This window comes from Zingiber officinale, chromosome 10A (genome assembly GCF_018446385.1).
Source record: "Zingiber officinale cultivar Zhangliang chromosome 10A, Zo_v1.1, whole genome shotgun sequence".
Lineage (NCBI taxonomy): Eukaryota > Viridiplantae > Streptophyta > Magnoliopsida > Zingiberales > Zingiberaceae > Zingiber > Zingiber officinale.
Window position 1 is genome coordinate 82,484,600 of NC_056004.1, and position 19,957 is coordinate 82,504,556.

At 41.0% G+C, this 19,957-nt stretch overlaps 2 non-coding genes across 2 annotated transcripts; both read left to right on the top strand.

Moving 5' to 3' along the window:
* Positions 1–12,195: 12,195 nt before the first annotated feature.
* Positions 12,196–12,267, top strand: TRNAP-UGG. The gene has a single exon. It is a non-coding gene; the product is annotated as a tRNA-Pro (tRNA).
* A 6,380-nt stretch (positions 12,268–18,647) lies between these two features.
* On the top strand, positions 18,648–18,719 carry TRNAP-CGG. Its single transcript has one exon. It is a non-coding gene; the product is annotated as a tRNA-Pro (tRNA).
* Positions 18,720–19,957: the final 1,238 nt, after the last annotated feature.

A 19,957-nucleotide genomic window follows, 5' to 3' on the forward strand; every position in this document is an offset into this window, starting at 1 on the left:
ACTATTTACTTGGTTGCAATCTAGATGGTTGTTAATCCAATACAGATGAAAGATCACTAAGAATCCCCTTCGCTGAAGGCGGAGAAACTTTTTACACACAATGAAAGCTCAGAAATGACTAGAAAACTGAATATCGAAGTTGTTACTGTAGGACCGTTGCGGCCGGCTAGGAGGGGGTTGTTGGATATCCTGAAAACACAAAAAGATAAACCCTCCTCGAACTCTTTAAACTAACACTTGCATAAATAATAAAGTAAGCTGATAAATTAAAAGCATAAAGAAAAAGCGAGGCACAAAAGGTTTACTTGGTTACAACTGATGTGGTTGTTAATCCAAGGAAAATTAAGCTCACTAAAAATCTCCTTCAGGCGGAGAAGCCTCGTACAGCAATGTAGCGCAGAAAACAGAAGCTAAACTAGAACAGAAGCGCACAAGTGTTTGGAATTACAATTTTGAGTTTTTTGAAAAGCTTCTGGACCAAGGCTATATTTATAGCCTTGGTCGGGGCGCCTGGAAGGGTTCCGGGCGCCCTGGGGGATAAAACTTATCCCCCAACGTTCAGATCGAGTCAAAACTCGATCTGATCAATTTTACTACTCAGGGCGCCCCGGAGGGTTCCGGGTGCCCCGGAGGGCTCCGGGTGCCCCGGACTGCTCCGGGCGCCTCGGAGCCCAAAGTCAACAGTTGTTGACTTTTTCATCCGGGACTTCTTCTCTGGTTCAGTCCCGCATCGCTCCGGTTCTTCTCCTCCGGATCCGCTCGCTTGGGTGATCTCTGCCATCCGGAAAAGGGCTCACCTGAACCCAACTTCCGGTCTTCACGAGCAGCCTTCCGCTCCGGCTTCTCGTCCCTTGGAATCGTTGCGTGTTTCCTTCTCGTCCACCAACATACTCATCCGCAGTCTTCGTCCCTCGGTCGCACCGTGTGCCGACCTTCTCGCTAGCTGCGTCTCTTGCTCCTCGAGCAATCTTCCGCTCCGGCTTTCGTCCCTCGGAACAACCGCACGCTTCCTTCTCATCCACCGGGGTACTCTTCCGCAGCACCTCGTCCCTCGGACTACCGTCCTTCTCACTAGCTGCGTCTTCCGCTCAACTACCTGTGTTCCTAAGCTCCTACACACTTAGACACAAGGTTAGAAATAAACAGGACCTAACTTAACTTGTTGATCACACCAAAACAACCTTGGGGTTCCAACAATCTCCCCCTTTTTGGTCTGATCAACCCAAGTTAAGCTAGGGCTACAAATAGACATAGAATAAAAATAATTTATTGCAATAACATGCAACATGATAGAAAAAATTGAATTTAAAAAATTTCAAATTTTAATTTTCAATTTTCTACCTCCCCCTAGACTTATACTTTCCCTTCTCCCCCTTTGATCACAATAAAAATGGGGTTTCAAGAAAAACAATCTAAGGGTTTGACACTTAGAAAAATTATAGAAATCTATTTCAATGTTTTTCGAAGAAAAAATATTTCAAAGTTAAAGAAAAAAATTTCTAAGTCAAAGAATGACTTTTGAAAAATTTATAAGTTTTCACCAAAAATAAATCTTTCTAAGCCCAAAAATTTATGCAAGAAAATTTAAGAAAAAAAAATTTAAGAAAATTGATAGCATTAAAAAAAATTTCTATGCATTTATTTATTTATTTTATACATACTTATATCAGCAAGTTTTAAATTTCCATTTCAATTTTTCATAACTTCTCAAATTACACTTTTTCAAATTTAAAGTCACAGATATTAAACATGCAATAATTTGTATCATGTTAATTTCTATTATTTTTTGAATTTCAACTTCACAAAAATATTCAAATAGCATAGATTCTAACTTGATAAAATTTTTCGACAATATAAAAAATTCTTTCGGCAATGTGCAAAATTCGTTTGAAAGAATATTTTGTAATTTGCAAGAATTTTTTAACAACAAAAATTCTAATTTACAGGAATCTATTAGCAATAGATTTCTTAATCCGAAACACCTTTTCGGTGACTCAATTTCGAAATTGCAAAATTCTTTCGAGAGAGTAATTTGTAATTCAAAAAATTCTTCTAATTTGCATAATTCTTTTGTCAAAATATTTTTTAATTTGCAAATTTCTTTTGATAATATTTCTAATTTGCAAGACAAATTTGACAATTGATTTTCTAATTCAAAAAACTTTTTCGGTAATTCAATTTTTGAATCACAAAAATCTTCAAGCAATTTTTCTATTGAATTAACCGGTTGTTCAGAGGGTAGAGACCATACCTTACTTACCTCGTTGCCAGTTGGTTCTCCCCCTGTTGAATTAATTTCTTTCGAAGATTCTCCCCCTTCATCGATCTCGGGATGTAGTTCGGCTGTTGGGGTTGTCTCGGTAATTTCTTCCGTCTCAGATTCTTCTGATGACGGCTCGATGTCTATTGAGGGGACGACTTCAATCGGTTCTTCGTAGAGTTTTAAGAACTTTTCCCAAAGTTCTTTTTCCCTGTTGTATTTGCCAACTCTATCAAAGTCTTCGTTTGGTATTGCGGTTAAAATGTGAAACTCTGCCCGACCGTTTGTCATTGACTCGTCACGTTGCTTCTTGTTCCATAGGCGTAGATCGAGTTCTTCTCCATTCGTTGTCTTTGGTGCTTCATAACCTGTTTTCATTATTAGAGAAATACCAATATCAGAGTTAAGAAATACCGTCATTTGTTGCTTCCAAGAAGCAAGCTCCCCCTGGAATGCTGGTGGGTAGTCGCTAGCTCCGGCCATTGTTTTGTTACTTCAGACGGTGGTTAGCCCTTCTGAGGCGTACTCGGCTCTGATACCACTTGTAGGACCGTTGCGGTCGGCTAGGAGGGGGTTGTTGGATATCCTGAAAACATAAAAAGACAAACCCTCCTCGAACTCTTTAAACTAACACTTGCATAAATAATACAGTAAGCTGATAAATTAAAAGCATAAAGAAAAAGCGAGGCACAAAAGGTTTATTTGGTTACAACCGATGTGGTTGTTAATCCAAGGAAGATTAAGCTCACTAAAAATCTCCTTCAGGCGAAGAAGCCTCGTACAGCAATGTAGCGCAGAAAACAGAAGCTAAACTAGAACAGAAGTGCACAAGTGTTTGGAATTACAATTTTGAGTTTATTGAAAAGCTTCTGGACCAATGCTATATTTATAGCCTTGGTCGGGGCGCCTGAAAGGGTTCCGGGCGCCCTGGGGGGATAAAACTTATCCCCCAACGTTCAGATCGAGTCAAAACTTGATCTGGTCAATTTTACTGCTCAGGGCGCCCCGGAGCCCAAAGTCAACAGTTGTTGACTTTTTCGTCCGGGACTTCTTCTCTGGTTCAGTCCCGTCTCGGTCTGGTTCTTCTCCTCTGGATCCGCTCGCTTGGGTGATCTCTGCCATCCGGAAAAGGGCTCACCCGAACCCAACTTCCGGTCTTCTCGAGCAGCCTTCCGCTCAGGCTTCTCGTCCCTCGGAATCGTTGCGTGTTTCCTTCTTGTCCACCAGCGTACTCATCCGCAGTCTTTGTCCCTCGGTCGCACCGCGTGCCGACCTTCTCACTAGCTGCGTCTCTTGCTCCTCGAGCAATCTTCCGCTTCGACTTTTGTCCCTCGGAACCACCGCATGCTTCCTTCTCATCCACCGGGGTACTCTTCCGCAGCACCTCGTCCCTTGGACTGCCGTCCTTCTCGCTAGCTGCGTCTTCTGCTCGACTACCTGTGTTCCTAAGCTCCTGCACACTTAGACACAAGGTTAGAAACAAATAGGACTTAACTTAACTTGTTGATCACACCAAAACAACCTTAGGGTTCCAACAATTACCTCTTTCCTAGGTCCAGGGGTCTTTTTTTAGACCCTGAAAAAACTTATCAGTAGGCTGAAGGTGCCTTCTATAGGGCTGGAAGGCGCCTCTAACGATGCCAAAGGATAAAACTTTATCCTTTCCGCAACGACCAAAATTGTCTGGTCGAAGGCACCTTCTATGGCTATGGAAGGTGCTTTCGCACTGTTCATATAAGGCGCCTTCCAGCTTTGGAAGGCGCCTTCCACAGAAGGTCTGGAGGCGCCTTCAACAGCCTTTGAAGGCTTCTCTAGTAGCACTTGCATCCCTATTTCACTCCTTTGCTGCTACGATCTCCTGGGTAATTTCGACCAACAGAATAGGGCTTACCCCAAATCCAATTTCTGACCTTCTCCTCGAGCAGCCTTCCTCCCCGGTTTCTCATCCCTTAGACTGCCGCGCACGTCCTCCTCGTCCACCGATGTACTCTTTCGCAGCACCTCGCCCCTCAGACGCACTGAGTCCGTCACCTCTCTCCCGTGTTGTCCTTCTCGCTAGCGGCGTCTTTCGCTCGACTTCCTGTGCTCCTAAGCTCCTGCACACTTAGACACAGAGATTAAAATATAACAAGACCTAACCTAACTTGGTTGATCACACAAAAAATAACCTTGGAGTTTCAACAATCTCCCCCTTTTTTGATGCGAGCAACCCAACTTAATGTTGGATTGGGAAGCGCTAGAGGGGGATGAATAGCGCTCGTGGCTTTCACATGTTTCGGATTAAAACGTATCAGAATAACGCAGTAGAAATAGTAAAGGAAAGCAACACACGAACACAAGTTATTTACTTAGTTCGGAGCCTTAGGCGATTCCTACTCCAAGGCCTGCGATCGTTGATCGCTTTCGATGGGCAACAACTATAATATTAGAATTTTGGTACAATAACGAATTACAATTAAGTGAACTGAAAATAAACTATACCGATAACACTAAGTGAAAAACTGTAGCTTTGGGTAGTCGAAAACTTGTCGTAGCTTAGCCGGGTCGTTTCTTGAGCAGCACGGGAAGGAAGAACACTTTAGAATTGATTGTTAAACCTGTTGCTCGAAACCTCCTTTTATACACTGCTTGAGGCACCTCAAACACCATCCAAGGCACCTGCAGCATGCCGAGTCAGCCGCGTGGATCAGCGCTGAAAACTTCTCCTCTGATCCACTTGAAGGTGCCTCTATGTCAGTCCAAGACTCCTCGAATCTGCGGTCCAAGGCGCCTCTAGCTCAGTCTGAGACGCCTCCAGCTCAACCGTGCACAAGCTCTATCCTTTGCACCCGAGGGGCCTCCAAGCTCCATGGAGGCACCTCGGACACTGTTCATCCGAGGCTTAAGGTTGCTCCTTTGTACCTGCAAGATACGTTAGTCCAAAAGATACCCTTCAACACAAAGTTAGCACATAATATCATAAATATAAAGTCTAATAGTCATCAGATTGTCCGGGTCTGAATTTGGATTTCCGACCGAAAACCCTAGGCCGACCCGACGCCAACTGTTCCCTCTTCCGGGGAACGCGTCCTCACCTACTCCCCTCAGGACAGATTACCTGATGTCAGTCTGGTCTTCCAGACTGACTGGACTTTCCGCCTAGGGTTACCACTCCCTAGGACTTAGGGTTACCGCCCTCTAGGGTTTTTCTCCACCTAGGGCTACCACCCCCTAGGACCTAAGGTTACCCCCCCCCCCCTTAGGATTTTTCTCCACCTAGGGTTACCGCCCCTTAGGACCTAAGGTTACCCCTCTTAGGATTTTCCTCCACCTAAGGTTACCACCCCCTAGGGTTTTCACCTTGCCTAACTGCAGCTAGGACTTTTGCCTAAGAACACTTAGGACTTTCTTGCAATCTCCATCAGACATGTTAGATCACATATAAGCTTAACTTTGATTCCATTGCCATTATCAAAATTTGGGTTCGATCGTCGAATGCTTCTTGCACCAACAATCTCCCCCTTTTTGATTATGACAACTGAAATTCAAAGTTAAGTAAAATAGATACATAAACGATCTTCAAAGTTTAAGTAAAAACATAAACAAGCTTAAGTAAATAAGCATAACTTAAGCTAAAACTTTTAACGATGTAAGACTCCCCCTTAATAAGAGCTTTTTTTAAAATTTTACGAATTGAATTTTGAATTTTTCTCGAATTGAATTTTGAAATTTTCGCTACTCTCCCCCTTTTCCATATATCAAAATAAACAAGGGAGTTACAAGGAACAGTGATCAAATGGCCTTAGCTCGTTTTGTAAATATTAATAGCTAAATTATTTTGTCTTTGAAAAGTAATTCGGCTAAATTCGAAGAGATATTTTAAAAAAACTAGGTAAGCTTATAAAATACTTAATTTGAAAAAATATTTCCTTAAATTCTGAAAGCCTTAAAAGATATTGTCTTTATTTTGAAAAGCTTTTTGAACAAGCATAAGTTAAAATTAAAAAACCTTTTGAAAAAATGCTTAGCTTAATTTTGAAAGAATCTAAAATATTTAGCTAAATTATGAAAGAGGTTAAAAGATTACTTAGTGTTGAAAGCTTTTTGTACAATGAATTGAAGTTTGAAAATACTTAGCAAAGAAAATACTTTAACACATTTAGTTAAATTTGGAAACCTTATAATCAATTTTTGAAAAAGCTAAAAAATACTTAGCCAAAAAAAAATTACTTTTGAGAGATATCTAACTAAGGGTAATTTGAAACAATATTTGGTAAAATAATTTGAACCAAACTAAGTTTTTAAGAAGCTTTTGAGAAAAAAATAAGCTTGTAAAGTTGCAACTAAGGCCATTTTCACATAAGTTCAAGAAGTCCTAAAGACCAAGCATGAGTAACTAAAAAATATTTAAATTGATCCAGTTAATCCTCTTGACTGCATGTCTAATCATTTAGCTACTAGTTGATTACCTAGAGGGCAATAACTTTCACTTGGTTAGTCAAGTTAAGTCAATTGATCCAGTTAGATTTGACTAGGTCTGGATGACTTAACTTGATTAATGTAATGATGGTTTTTAACGCCCAGACTTACTGTGACACACAGAAATAAGCATTCTGAAGTCTAGATTGTACCCAATGCATCTCACACCATTCTAAGTTCTTTCAAACACAAGCAAGATAAGCCTAGGGTGTTTGTGAGATGCTCTGGCTGCAACTAGAGGAACATGATTTCTAGGGTTAGTGCCTAGGCTAAGTCCAAATTTTGAAAGTCTAACAAAATTGGGATTTTGAAGACATTATTTTTCCTAAAATTTTGAAAACCAGTTTGAAAGTAAAGAAGATCAAATAAGTGCTAACATAGATGAAAGTACAACTAATCAAACATCTAAGCAACCAACGTACTAAGGAGATGTCCAGATCTAATATACAATGCATGGGTGTCTAGGATCAAATACAATGCATAGAAGGATAGAGTCAGGCAGAAGGATCGTCAGCTGGTGGTGGGGGCTGCTCGGGTGCAGGTTGTCCTTGCCGAAGAGAGGAAAAGACGGAGGCTATCTCTGCGGGAAGTAAGCGAAGTTCGCCCAGGATAAGCCATCGTGACTGTGCGGACTGAACCTCGAGACGCGTATGTCAGTCCTCGATCGATAAGGAAGTGGATGGTCGTGTCGAGGTCGATGGCCCTGCCGAAGTGGAGGGTTGTCCATGAATATCCTCGGTTGTGAACTCTAACCAGTCCTCTCCCTCAGCTGGAGTAAAGAAGACAATAAACTCATGGTCTGCCTCGGGCCCTATCGGAGCAACGTTGGCTGTGGTCTACCTTTCCAAGCTAGGATCCCCTCAGTGGTGATGTCTATGTGGGCTAATATGAGATTACGCTGCCCGAACTCATCATAATTGTTGGAACCCCAAGGTGTTTTGATGTGATCAAACAAGTTAAGTTAGGTCCTGTTTTGTCTAACCCTTGTGTCTAAGTGTGCAGGAGCTTAGGAACACAGGAAGTCGAGCGGAAGACGCGGCTAACGAGAAGGATGGTATGGGGAGAGAGCCGACGGGCTCGGTGCGTCCAAGGGACGGGGTGACCGCAGAAGAGTACACCGGTGGACGAGAAGAACGTACGCGACGTACGAGGGACGAGAAACTGGGAAGGAAGGCTCCTCGAGGAGAAGGCCGGAACTTGAGTTCGGGTGAGCCCTATTCCGGATGGCCGAGATCACCCAAGCTAGCGGAGCCTGAGTTGAAGACCCGGACCGAGACGAGCTGAACCGAAGCAGAGCTACCAAACGGAAAAAGTCAACCAGAGTTGACTTTTGGGTCCGGGGCGCCCGGAGCTGACCGGGGTGCCCGGAACGTACCGGCGCTCTCGGACCGATGATATTGACCAGATCGAGTTTGGAATCGATCTAAACGTTGGTGGATAAAATTTTATCCCCCCTAGGGCGCTCGGACCCTTCAGGGCGCCCCAAACAGTGCTATTAATATAGCACAGATCTGCACAGTCTTTTCAATCAACTTGTAATCCATTTTCTCTGTGCTTTACTATTCTTTTGTGCTGTCAACGCTGTAAGAGGCTACTCCTCCCAGTGGAGATCATCAGATAGTGAGCCGTCTTTTCCTTGGATTAGCAATCCTCTGATTGCAAACCAAGTAAACCCTCTGTGTCTGATTTCTGTTAATTAGTCTCTTTTATTTAAAGTTACAAGTTTTAATATTAAGTTGAAAATCCGAGAAAGGTGTAATTTATTTTTGTAGGGCAATTCACTCATCCCCTCTTACCGGCCTCCAGAGGGACCAACAAGTGGTATCAGAGCAATGCGCTTCAGGAGGACTAACCACCGATCGAAGCAATGAGATGGCCAGACCAAGCATTGTTCCACCAAAATTCGAGGGGAAATTCGCACACTGGAAGTGTCGTATGGAGGTATTCCTGAAAACTGATTTCGAAATTCAGTTAATTATAAAGTATGCCTTTGTAGCTCCGACGAAACAGATTGGAGAAGAAAAAGAAGAGAGCTAGTGGACAAAGAAGGAGCAGAGTGATTCCGTAGTGAACAACCGTGTGGAATATCACCCGCTGAGCGTGTTGCCTCCTCAAGAAGTCAACCACATCGGAAGCTACTTGTCGGCCAAAGAACTCTGAGAGAAGTTCCTGGAACTCCACGAAGGAACATCCGAAGCCAAGCTAGCAAGAAGAGATATCCTTCGGAACAGACTGACGAACATCCGTCTGGAAAAAGGTGAGAAGGTAGCCGATCTACACGCGAAGGTAAAGGAATTGATTACTGGTCTCAAGAATCTCGGTGAAATGGTAACAAACCGGGACACCATACGCTACGCACTCAATGTGTTTCCTAGAACTCCAGAATTGACATCAATCGTCGACGCCTATTATATTTCAAAAGACCTGGAGATAAGTACTTTATAAGAATTGTTCTTTACTCTTGAATTACATGAAACCAGGTGTGCAGGGACAACAAAGGAGTCAAGTCAGATGATCGCACTAAACACAACTAAGAAGGATGAACCAGAGTCAGATTCAGAAGAGGATCAGGAAGCATATATAATAAGAAATTTTAAAAAGTTTTTTAGATCTAATAAATTTAAAGAAATGCAAAATAAAAAGAATCCAAGAAATAGAAGAAGAATGCGTTGCTACCAGTGTCAAAAGGAAGGACACTTAAATCCTAGACTTTATTGTCTCAATGCGGGAGCTTGACTACTTCCATCTGCATATTCTTGGAAGGGCATGCTGTCTGTAAGGAATCATTATTCTAACATGTTCACACATCCAGACCTGCAATACAATAAAAATTGTTTAAATATGATACTCTCTGCATAAATCTTATGAGACTATCATTATATTTAGGGACTTACAACAAACCAAAGCAAAAGCACTGCAATAGCGGAAATAATTTATAATCATTTTTTTAGCAAGTTTAAATAGGGAGACGACAATTAAATATTTTTAGGGTTAATCTTTTTACAAAAATACGTGTACTAAAAAAAGGAGTTACCGATTTAGCTGCAACAAGTTGTGACAGTTACATGTAGAGGTAACTGCTACAATGTGTAACAGTTATTAACTAATTAGCTGCTACACGCGTGGCAGCAAACCAAAGTAAAGGCGCTGCAGCATCGCAAATAACTTTTTATCATTTTTTAAGCAAGATGATATACAACTACGAACAGGTGTAACAAGTTATTAGTCGTGGTAGCTGCTTCAACGTGTACAAGCAAAACAAACCAAGGGCGCTGCAGCAACATAAATAATTTAAAATAATTTTAAAGCAAATATATATTCAACAACAATCAATCTGTAGCAGCAAAGCAAAGCATGACACTGTAAGACTGGGAAACTAATTTTTTATCAAGTTGATATACACAATATGAAAACTATTGCTACTGGGTTAATCTCTGCTAGAAAATAGGGCTGCTAGAAACACGACTTACCAAGTTAGTTGCTACAAGGTATCACAACTACACAGAGAGTTAACTGCTACACGTTGTAGCATCTACCTCTCCATGTAGCTGCTAAACCATGTAGCAGCAAAGGAAAGTCCAAGTGGCTGCAGGCGGTTGTTGCATAAATCCTTCGGACCTTCTACGATGACCAATCCAAGTCAGATGCTACAAGAGTGGTTTCCTGCGAAGTAGTTGATGCAACGTTTAGAAGCGAAGCAAAGGCGCGGTGCATCTTTATACAATTATTTCAGCTAGCACCTTTATCAAATTTTGTAGGCAATAACGGTGTGGATTAACACAACAGCTGGGCGATTGAAGACGCCGGAGAAACTTTCCCGTCAAGAGCGCGAGGGACGACTGAGGACGTTGAAGGAGGGACTGAGTGAGGGAGAGAGAGAGAGTGGCGAGGAAAATTTTAATATTAACCTGTCCCGATTTTTACCCGCGAGGTCAGCCGGACGTCGGACGCCGGACGACGGACAACGGACGACGGACGACAGAGACGGAGGTTGCGAATAGGAGAGAGAGAGAGCCGGGAGGGAGATTTTAATTTGGATAATTTCCACCGCTGAAGTTTTGAACAGAGAGCTAAAGGGAAGAGAGAATAAAAGAAATATTTTATTTGTAGAAAAATCGAGCTGGCAACGTCTATATATATATATATATATATATATATATATATTATTTGTAATTTGTATTGTATATTATACATATTATCAAACCACCAACAGTGAGGTCGGGGCAAGGCCTGAGCTTGTCCATCCAAAATGGGACGGAACTGACTTCCATCAGTCCTCGCTTAGCTGCTTCCTGGTTACTCGACAACCGGCGGCGAGGTCGTGGGGCGAGGCGTGAGGTTGCGAGGGTCGTGGATGAGGTGTGAGGTCGCGATCTCATGGCGAACTCTCGAGGTGAGGCGCGACCTCACTGTGAGGCCGTAACCACTGCGCCCATGACCTCACCGAGAGGTTGCGAGCGCTTCCTGCGAGGTCGCTGGGCGAGGGCATGAAGTCTCGAGGGTCGTGGACGAGGTGTGAGGGCATGGCCTCTCACCTCTCGGCGAGCTCTCAAGGTGAGGCATGACCTCACTGCAACAGTGTAGACGTCACTGCCATCGCTATATCCTTTCAGTTCCCTATTTCCTTCTTCTCGTTTACTTTTATCCTTCGTCTTTCCTTTCCCCTTCCCGAAGAATATATTTTCATGCTAGATTCCTTTCCTTTTTTTTATCCGCACCTACGAATAAACAAAGCACTAAAGTCCAACCCAGTAAAGTCCCTCCCAACTCTAATTTTCACGATCCCTCTTGATTTAAACCTCTTATTCATAAATTTGGAGAGCCAATACAACAAATGAAGTATCATAGTTAAAAAAGAAATGTCAACTACAATGCACACTCTCCATGGATGGAGTCGACCATTCTCAAGTGCATGACTTTAGGACAAACTCAGTCTCGCAGAGGTATAACTAATCATCTCATAGCGAAGCGAGATCTACTAATGGATAAACTCATTTTAATTACCTTGGTGCGATATGATATATTAGGACTTAATGACTTCATTTTGCATTGTTTTGATAGTTAAATTACTATCATTGTTAGGGATAAATGCTGATAACATTTGTCTTGTTGTCACAGTTGCAGTCTCTAATACATAACGAAGGAATTTAATACGTAACGAAGGGATACGGTCGATTCTTAATTGCGGCTTATTACTGGAAATTTTTTCCTCTAGCAAAAAGTGGATCTAAAAATACTAGTCATTTAGACGGACCTTCTTGAATGTTTTCCAATTTATCCTGATGATCTATAAAAAAATTTTATCGGACTGGACCGGTCATCTATATAATTAGTTGGTACGAAGAATTAGACATCTGGATTAAAAAGAAAACATTGCATCAATGATCTAATGTTTTTAATAACAATTGGTGTTGCTATTAATTCTTCAAGTTATGGAATACTAATCTAAATTATAGCATCTACTTATTTAATGTATAGGGTGTTTGGTCTAGTGGTATGATTCTCGCTTTGGGTGCGAGAGGTCGTGAGTTCGATTCTCGCAACACCCCAATTTTATTTTATTTTTTATTTATTGAAATAAAATTATTTTATAGATTTCAACTTATCAATTTGTTAATTAATTTGTTAAGACAATCCAAGAGCTAGAGGGGAGGTGATTAGCTCCATTTACTTTGTTGATGATAATTTATTTCAACAGGAAAAAATTATTCCTCGGAAACAATCCGGAGATGATTAGCTCCAATCGCTTTGATCGCTTATTGTCAAAGTTACATGCTCTAATACATAACGAAGGGATCTAATACGTAATTGATACAATGCGTAAAGGAGAGGTCTGATAAGATCAGGAGGTCAAAAGTCAAGGAAACGTGACAGTCAAAAGTCAAGGAAAGACGGGAGTTAGACCGCCTTGCGTCATCAGCGGCATAATTCCTGGTCGGTTATAGGCAGGACAGGTTCCCAGATCTGAGACATAAGATGAAGCTTGGACTAGTTCTTGATCTGTCCCCGATTGATCGGATTCCCCAGTTCGGGCTTTATGCACTATTTACTTCTGGGGGCAAAATTGAGAAAGGAAAGGATTTTTTATGGAAAAAGATCCTTTCACACGAAGGGAAAGAAAAGAAATGAAAGAAGAGGGAAGATAAAGGAATCCTTGGGGAAAAGAACCAAGGAATATTAGAGGGAAAAGGGATGAGCGTCGCAGGCCCCTTCGCGAGGGGGCCGCATAGTGCTGTTGAGTATGGCATCTGTGCAATGTCGATGGCGACAAAGAGGAGGCCGATAGTGCCACCTCAAGCACAACTACGAGCTCTCTTTTTTTTTTCCATCGACAGTTGTCGCCTTCTTCCATCGCCCTCCTTCTGGTCACGCAAAATGGACTCGCGATGTAGTTAATCTAAAGAGATAATCACTTGGTGCCATGTAGCCAATGATGCCTTGGAATGTTGAGGAAGAGGAGGTCTACTTGCTTGTTTCCATCATGCAACTGCAAATCAACACCCAACATGCGTACAGTACCAAAATCTCTCACATGCCTTCAAGTCCTTATTGAGGAGAATGTTTGATGGCTTGAGATCACAGTGGACGATTGAGAAGTCATAGTCTGAGTGCAGATAGACAAGTCCTTGAGCCGCCAGGAGTGCAGATAGACAAGTCCTTGAGCCATCGAGATGCAGAGCCACAACCTTCACTACAAGAAAATTGAGATTCTACAACACTTAAACGACAACGCTTTTTATAAAAAGCGTTGTCTATTTTTTTTTAACAACGCTTTTAGTGAAAAGCGTTGTCTATTTCATTATTTTCTTATTAATAGACATCGCTTTTCTAAAAATCGTTGTGTATTAGTGATTTTTACGGGTCAAAGACAACGCTTCGTAAAAAGCGTTGTCTATTAGACTGATTTTTAGTGTCTACGACAACGTTTTATAAAAAGTGTTGTCTATGTTTAAAATCTCATCTAAATCTTGATTAATACAAACCGTTTGATCTAGGTAAGGAGTAGAAAACCCGAACCCTTCTCCCAACTTCTATCTTCCGATCGTTTTTGATCCCGAACCCTTCTCCCAACTCCTCATCTCACACGACCTTCTCCATCCAACTCCTCTCCGGCAAACTCCTCTCCGCGAACGCCCTCTCCTTCTAACTCCTCCTCTCACGTCCTCTCCAGCAAACCCCTCTCCAGCGAACTCATCTCCGCGAACCTCCTCTCCTCTGAATTCCTTCACGCAAATGCCCTAATCACAGTCGTGGGGAGAAGAAGCAAGGATTCTTCTCGGTGCTAAGGGAGGAGGTTGCGAGGGGGCTTTCTCCATCACAGTTGCGGGGAAGGCCGAGGTCGGAGAGCCCGCAGCGGAGAACATGACCTTCACCGTCACAAAGGCTTCCGAGGGCTACGCCCGGCCGGCGGAGCCGACGCCTCCAGGATCGCTGACGCTCGACTGGATCGGACGATACCCGACCCACCTCGTTGACTCCCTCCACATTTACAAGCACGGCCAGAACCCCGCCAAGGCCATCTGCAAGGCGCTGGCCCCATGATGCTCGAGCAGAACGACATCCTACCCTACACCGAACTCGAGACCAGTCCTACCAATACCTTGATGATGATTCAGGTAAGCAATTTTATTGTATTTAGAAATGAAAAAAAAAAACAGAGAGCCAACACAATTTAGGACTGTACAAACTCGATGCTGAGGATGATGATGATGTTGTTGACGCTCATGATCAGGAATACTTGGAATTCAATGATCTTCTTCAGGTAACATCTCGGCTGTCTTCTTAAGCATGGTTGAAATAAAAAGGAAAAAAATTCTTGAAATGTTACCATGTGCATGAATGCTGCTAAAACAAAAAAGAAAGATGTTGAAACATGTGTCTGTTTGAATATCTTTGATAGTTCTTCAGTTCGCAATTTTGGGATAAAAAGATTGACATGGTATGGACATATTCAATTACCACCAAGAATCATGGAATTGGACAAGTTGAATCAATTAGAATTAAAGGTGGAAGAGGTAGAGTCAGACCAATGAAAATTCAAGTTAATATAATAAAAACGTCTAATTGATTTGAATGTTACAAGTTGTCTTGCATAGAGCTCAATTTATGGGAAAGATCCATGCGCTGACCCAAAATAGTTGTGAATTAGACTATCTACATGTTGAAAGCTAACACAACATAGTATTGGTTTTGACCAAACAAGAAGATCGGGGGAGTAAAATATAATGTGCCTTCATTATTGAATTGCATGATCACTGTTAAGATAATCAGGTTAGCAGGGAAATGCTTATTCATTTTTATGCAGCCGATTATCTTCTGCCTGCTAATTATATTTCCTCCTCTATTGAAGATTATTAAATTGACAGTGAAAATGCATATGCATGCATCTGGCCATTATATGCCTGTATTAATTTTCATAACTTCCCAATATAATTCAACATTCTTTTGGTTTATGTTTCTTGTAGCAACTATATTTATTCATTCTCGGCATTTTGTGGCAATGTAAGAGCATGTCATATTCATAAAGGATATTATTTACTTGGTCGTCTCCATTTCAAATATGTTTTAACACAAACTAATATACTAGAGAATTTTTAGATATACTGGTGATTATTAATCAATTTACTGTAGTTTTTTCTATTCAATTTATTCATACATTGGAAAATATGACATAAGTTCAATATTCCCATCGTACATGGATTTAACTGCATTTATTCTTTTTTATCTCCTATTGATATTGTCACAGAATTGTGCATATGCACACACTCAAGATCAGATTCTATAGTTTCTCTACAAATGACATAAGGGCTTATACTCTAGCTTAATTCATTCACAACAAAGAGAAGGATTCTGATGTGAATGTCTGCAATTTTCTTTATGTTTTAAACTTTGCTTTCGTTATCAAGGAACAGAAGTTACTTTGTGAATTGAAGATATTCCCAATTTGTCATGTGTCTTGATCTCTGTCATTTCAATTTTGCAGGATCAAATAGTAAGTTGGATTTTTTATGTTCAATTTCTTTTATAAACTTAAACCAGTCCTGAGAGAGTTACCTGAAATGAAAATGGAATTCCTTATATTCTGAAGATTGAAAAGGGCTACTATGGCAATTCTGAAGGTTGTGAGTATTTAATAGTATCTAGGTGGTAATAATATCATATTTCACATGATTTACTACGGTTATTTTAATCGCGGTAATGCAACTTGTCTGACGAAATGCTAATCGTGCTGACTTTTACATTCTCCGGTTCCTCAAGTAAAATTCCTATTTGTAGGATTTGATAATAAAAATACATGACGCATTTCCTTCCATAATTTGATAAATTCATCCTATTTTTCAGCTCATATTTTCCTTGTTAAACATAGCTTTCTAGCATTTGTTTTTTAACTTGTTGTGGCAGGAGACTTCTTCAGCACAGTACATCCTCCAGCAGTATATAGCTGCATCAAGAGGTTTCAAGCTTCTCAGTTCCATTAGGAATACATATTCAATGGGGAAGGTGAGGATGGTGGTTATTGAGTTTGAGACGGCAACCAGGATCACCAAAAACAGGAACCAAACAAGGGATGCTGAGTCTGGTGGATTTGTGCTTTTTTTTTTGTTTTAAATTTGAATGTCACTAACTACTTTGAAACAAAAATATTCAGTCTTTGTGTATAGTTGAATTCTCCTGTAAATACTAATACTTTGTAGTTGAATTCTATTGTTTGGTACGAGTTTGAAATCATTAGCTAAGCTAATTAATGCTATTTTATATGTCAAATTCGAATTTGGACATGGTAAAAGAAAATTAATAGTTTTGTAAATATAAAAAAATGATTTTGTAAATAGATTTTTTTTAAAAAAAATTTTAAAAGACAACGCTTTTAAAGCGTTGCACAAGTATTGTCTTTGCCAAAAACAACAACGCTTTTAAAGCATTGTAATAATGATGTTTTTGCAAAAAAATACACAACGCTTTTAAAGCGTTGTCTTTGCTACAAACGACAACGCTTTAAAAGTGTTGTCATTGAGCAGACTTTTAACAACAGTGCATTTAACAACGCTTTTTCATGCACAAAGACAACGCTTTAAAAGCGTTGTCTATTAGCTTTTTTCTTGTAGTGCTTTCATAGATGGTCCATCGTGATCAATCAATTTCTCGACAGTGTATAATGTTTTCGAGAGTTCCATTTTCCACGAATGGCCAAAGGAGTGCTTGATGTCATTGTTCTTGAAAACCACTCCATTGCTATCGTTGTTGTCATTGTGAATCTCTTGAAGGTTGATCGTTGGGTGGTCACCCACCAATCACACATGCAAAAGAATAATTTTTCATGTTGAATTCTGCTTGCGCATAGCTGCGGTATCGAAGCACGAAGGTGAGGGGTCACATATGGAGTCTAGGTTGAGGGAGAGGGAGCTATGGAGGGTTGTGATGGTGCCTGCGAAGTTGCAATCAAGGCGTTGTCACTTCTTGGGCGGCGACAAGGTTGCGGAGGGGGAAGGCGGGGAGGCCGACGATGAAGAAGAAGAATAGTTGTAGGTTCTAGGCCAGCGATGCAGCAATGGGGTGGAGGAGACGCCCTGGTGGCTGCCTCGCTTGGTTCGTGGCTGGTGGGAATGGTGGAGATACAGCAGAGGAAGAGAAGAGAAAGGCATTCCACCCAATTTGGGCGGATGAAAAATAGCTCAAAAAATGATCCATGGATAGATCTACAAATCCATCCATTTATTTTTTTGATAGTGAGTAAACAGAGGAAAAGAAATGGAATCCATCTTTCCTCATGAAGTAAACTGTAGAAACTTATCCTGTAGAAATTTTTCCCTCACTTTTTATATCCATCCTCCCAGGTAAACATGACATTATAGATGACCCTGGTACTTTTACTAAGACAACTCCAGACCATCTCTTCAATGGTCAAATCATGAAATATGGGTCCCTCGCCACAGTCTCAGATAAAACCCAGTCGGTTCACCACATCTTATCCTCTTCAGCAAGGCTCGGTCCTGGGCACAGCTGAGCAGTCATCTCGAGCTTTTTGTAGCTGAACCTGGGCAGGACAGAAAGCATTAAGCGACAACAATGTCAGAGAATCATAACCTCCTATCAGAAAATAATTGTCATACGGCAAGGAATATTCCAGTGGTCTGCCACTCCTTGAGAGTGGAACCTTCCTTCTACCAATAGGAGGTCGCCATACATCCTCTCTCACCTAACAGATCTTGATACCGACATTCTCTGATAGCGTTCAGTCTCAAAAGGCATGCAGAGTTATAAAAAGGTAGGTCCGCTTCCTTGGCCAGGTATGCACACATCCGGATTCATCTTCAACAGTTCTTTTTTTCATCGTGCACTGCTTTTTCGTGGGAAAAGGACATGACTTGAGCAACAGAGGGCCTGCGCCGGGGACTTTTTCCATAGTTTCTGGTCTCAAACACTCCGGGTGCTTGCCTGAGTGTGTGCAGAGTCTAAGTACCACCAGTTCTCCTACTACAGACTTGGGGATTCCATGTGGGAGTTTGCTTTTACACGCATACACAGGCTGTGTCAAAGTCGTCTCTCCATTAACACCAACGTCATCTCCGTCGGCCTCCATTTGACTTAGATTCCGGATAGGATCAATAACTAAGGGATACGTTTGATTCTTAATTGCAGCGTATTACTAGAAATTTTTTTCTCTAGTGAGAAGTGGACCTAAGAATATTGGCCATCTAGATGGATCTCCATGAGTGCTTCCCAATTTATCTTGGTGACATGTGAAAAACTTTTATCGGATCGGACCGGTCATCTATGTAATTAGTTGGTATGAAAAATTAGACACCTGAATTAAAAAGAAAACATTGCATTAATGATCTAATGATTTTACTAACAATTGGTGTTGCTATTAATTCTTCAAGCTATGGAATACTAATCAAAATTATAGCATCCACTTATTTAATGTATAGGGTGTTTGGTCTAGTGGTATGATTCTCGCTTCGGGTGCGAGAGGTCGTGAGTTCGATTCTCGCAACACCCCAATTTTATTTTATTTTTTATTTATTGAAATAAAATTATTTTCTAGATTTCAACTTATCAATTTGTTAATTAATTTGTTAAGATACTCTGAGAGCTAGAGGGGAGGTGATTAACTCCAATCGCTTTGTTGATGATGATTTGTTGCAACGAAAAAAATCACTCCTCGGAAACAATCCGAAGGTAGAGAAAACAAGTTCACATACAAGAATACAATGAAAACAAGATGTAAATATATAATACAAATGAAAACCTTACTTTTTTGATCTCTTATTGCTTGTAGATGCCTCTTGTAGACTCGAAAATGAAGCAGCACTTCCCTCAAATCTTCCCAGAATCGGCAGTGAAGAGTGGAGAAGAAGAGATGTTGATTTAAATCCTTTGAACACCTTATATCCCGCGGATTAGGATTCCTAATCGATTGGCCTTACCCCCAATCAATTGTCATATCAAATCCGAGCACATCCAGCTATTTAAAGCTCACAACGACTCTTTTCTTCTCCTCCCAATTGATTACCTAATCGACTAAGAGGCTTTAATCGATCACCTATTAGATTATGAAGCCCACTATGCATTCGTGAATTTCTCCCAATAGATTACCTAATCGATTAAACTCCTCGCAAGGAAGCTACTGTCCTTCGCAAAAAAACTCCACTTCAATCAATTACCTAATTGATTGAAGAGGGTTGAATCGATTAGCCAATCAATTCAGCACCCTTTGTTCTCATGAAATTCGCCTTAATCGATTACCCAATATATTGTCTTCCAACTGAATAGATTACCAAATTGATTAACCATGCCTCTTCGTGACAACACTCTCAATCGATCCACTGATCGATTGAACTTAGGACAATCGATTGCACTAATCCTAACTCACTTAATCTGAGTCTAAGGTTCCCTTGCCCAATATTTTGGTCAACCATGACCTATTGAGACTGTCTTTCCAAGTATCCGGTCAAGCTTTTGACCACTTCAACTTTGCCAACTTTTAGTTGGATTTCCGATCACCAAGTGTGGTCCTCCTTGACCCACTTAGATTTTTATCTTGCCTAATCGTAGTTAAGACTTTTCTCTTGCTAACGTACACTACAATAAAAATCCTCATAGACATCGGTTTTCCACTGGTGTCTATTACATTTTCGACCGATGTCTATGAAGGCAATGTAAAAAGTCTGCCAATTTAGACATCGGTTTAAAACCGGTGTAGTATCACTTAACGACACCACACCGGTGTTCGAATCG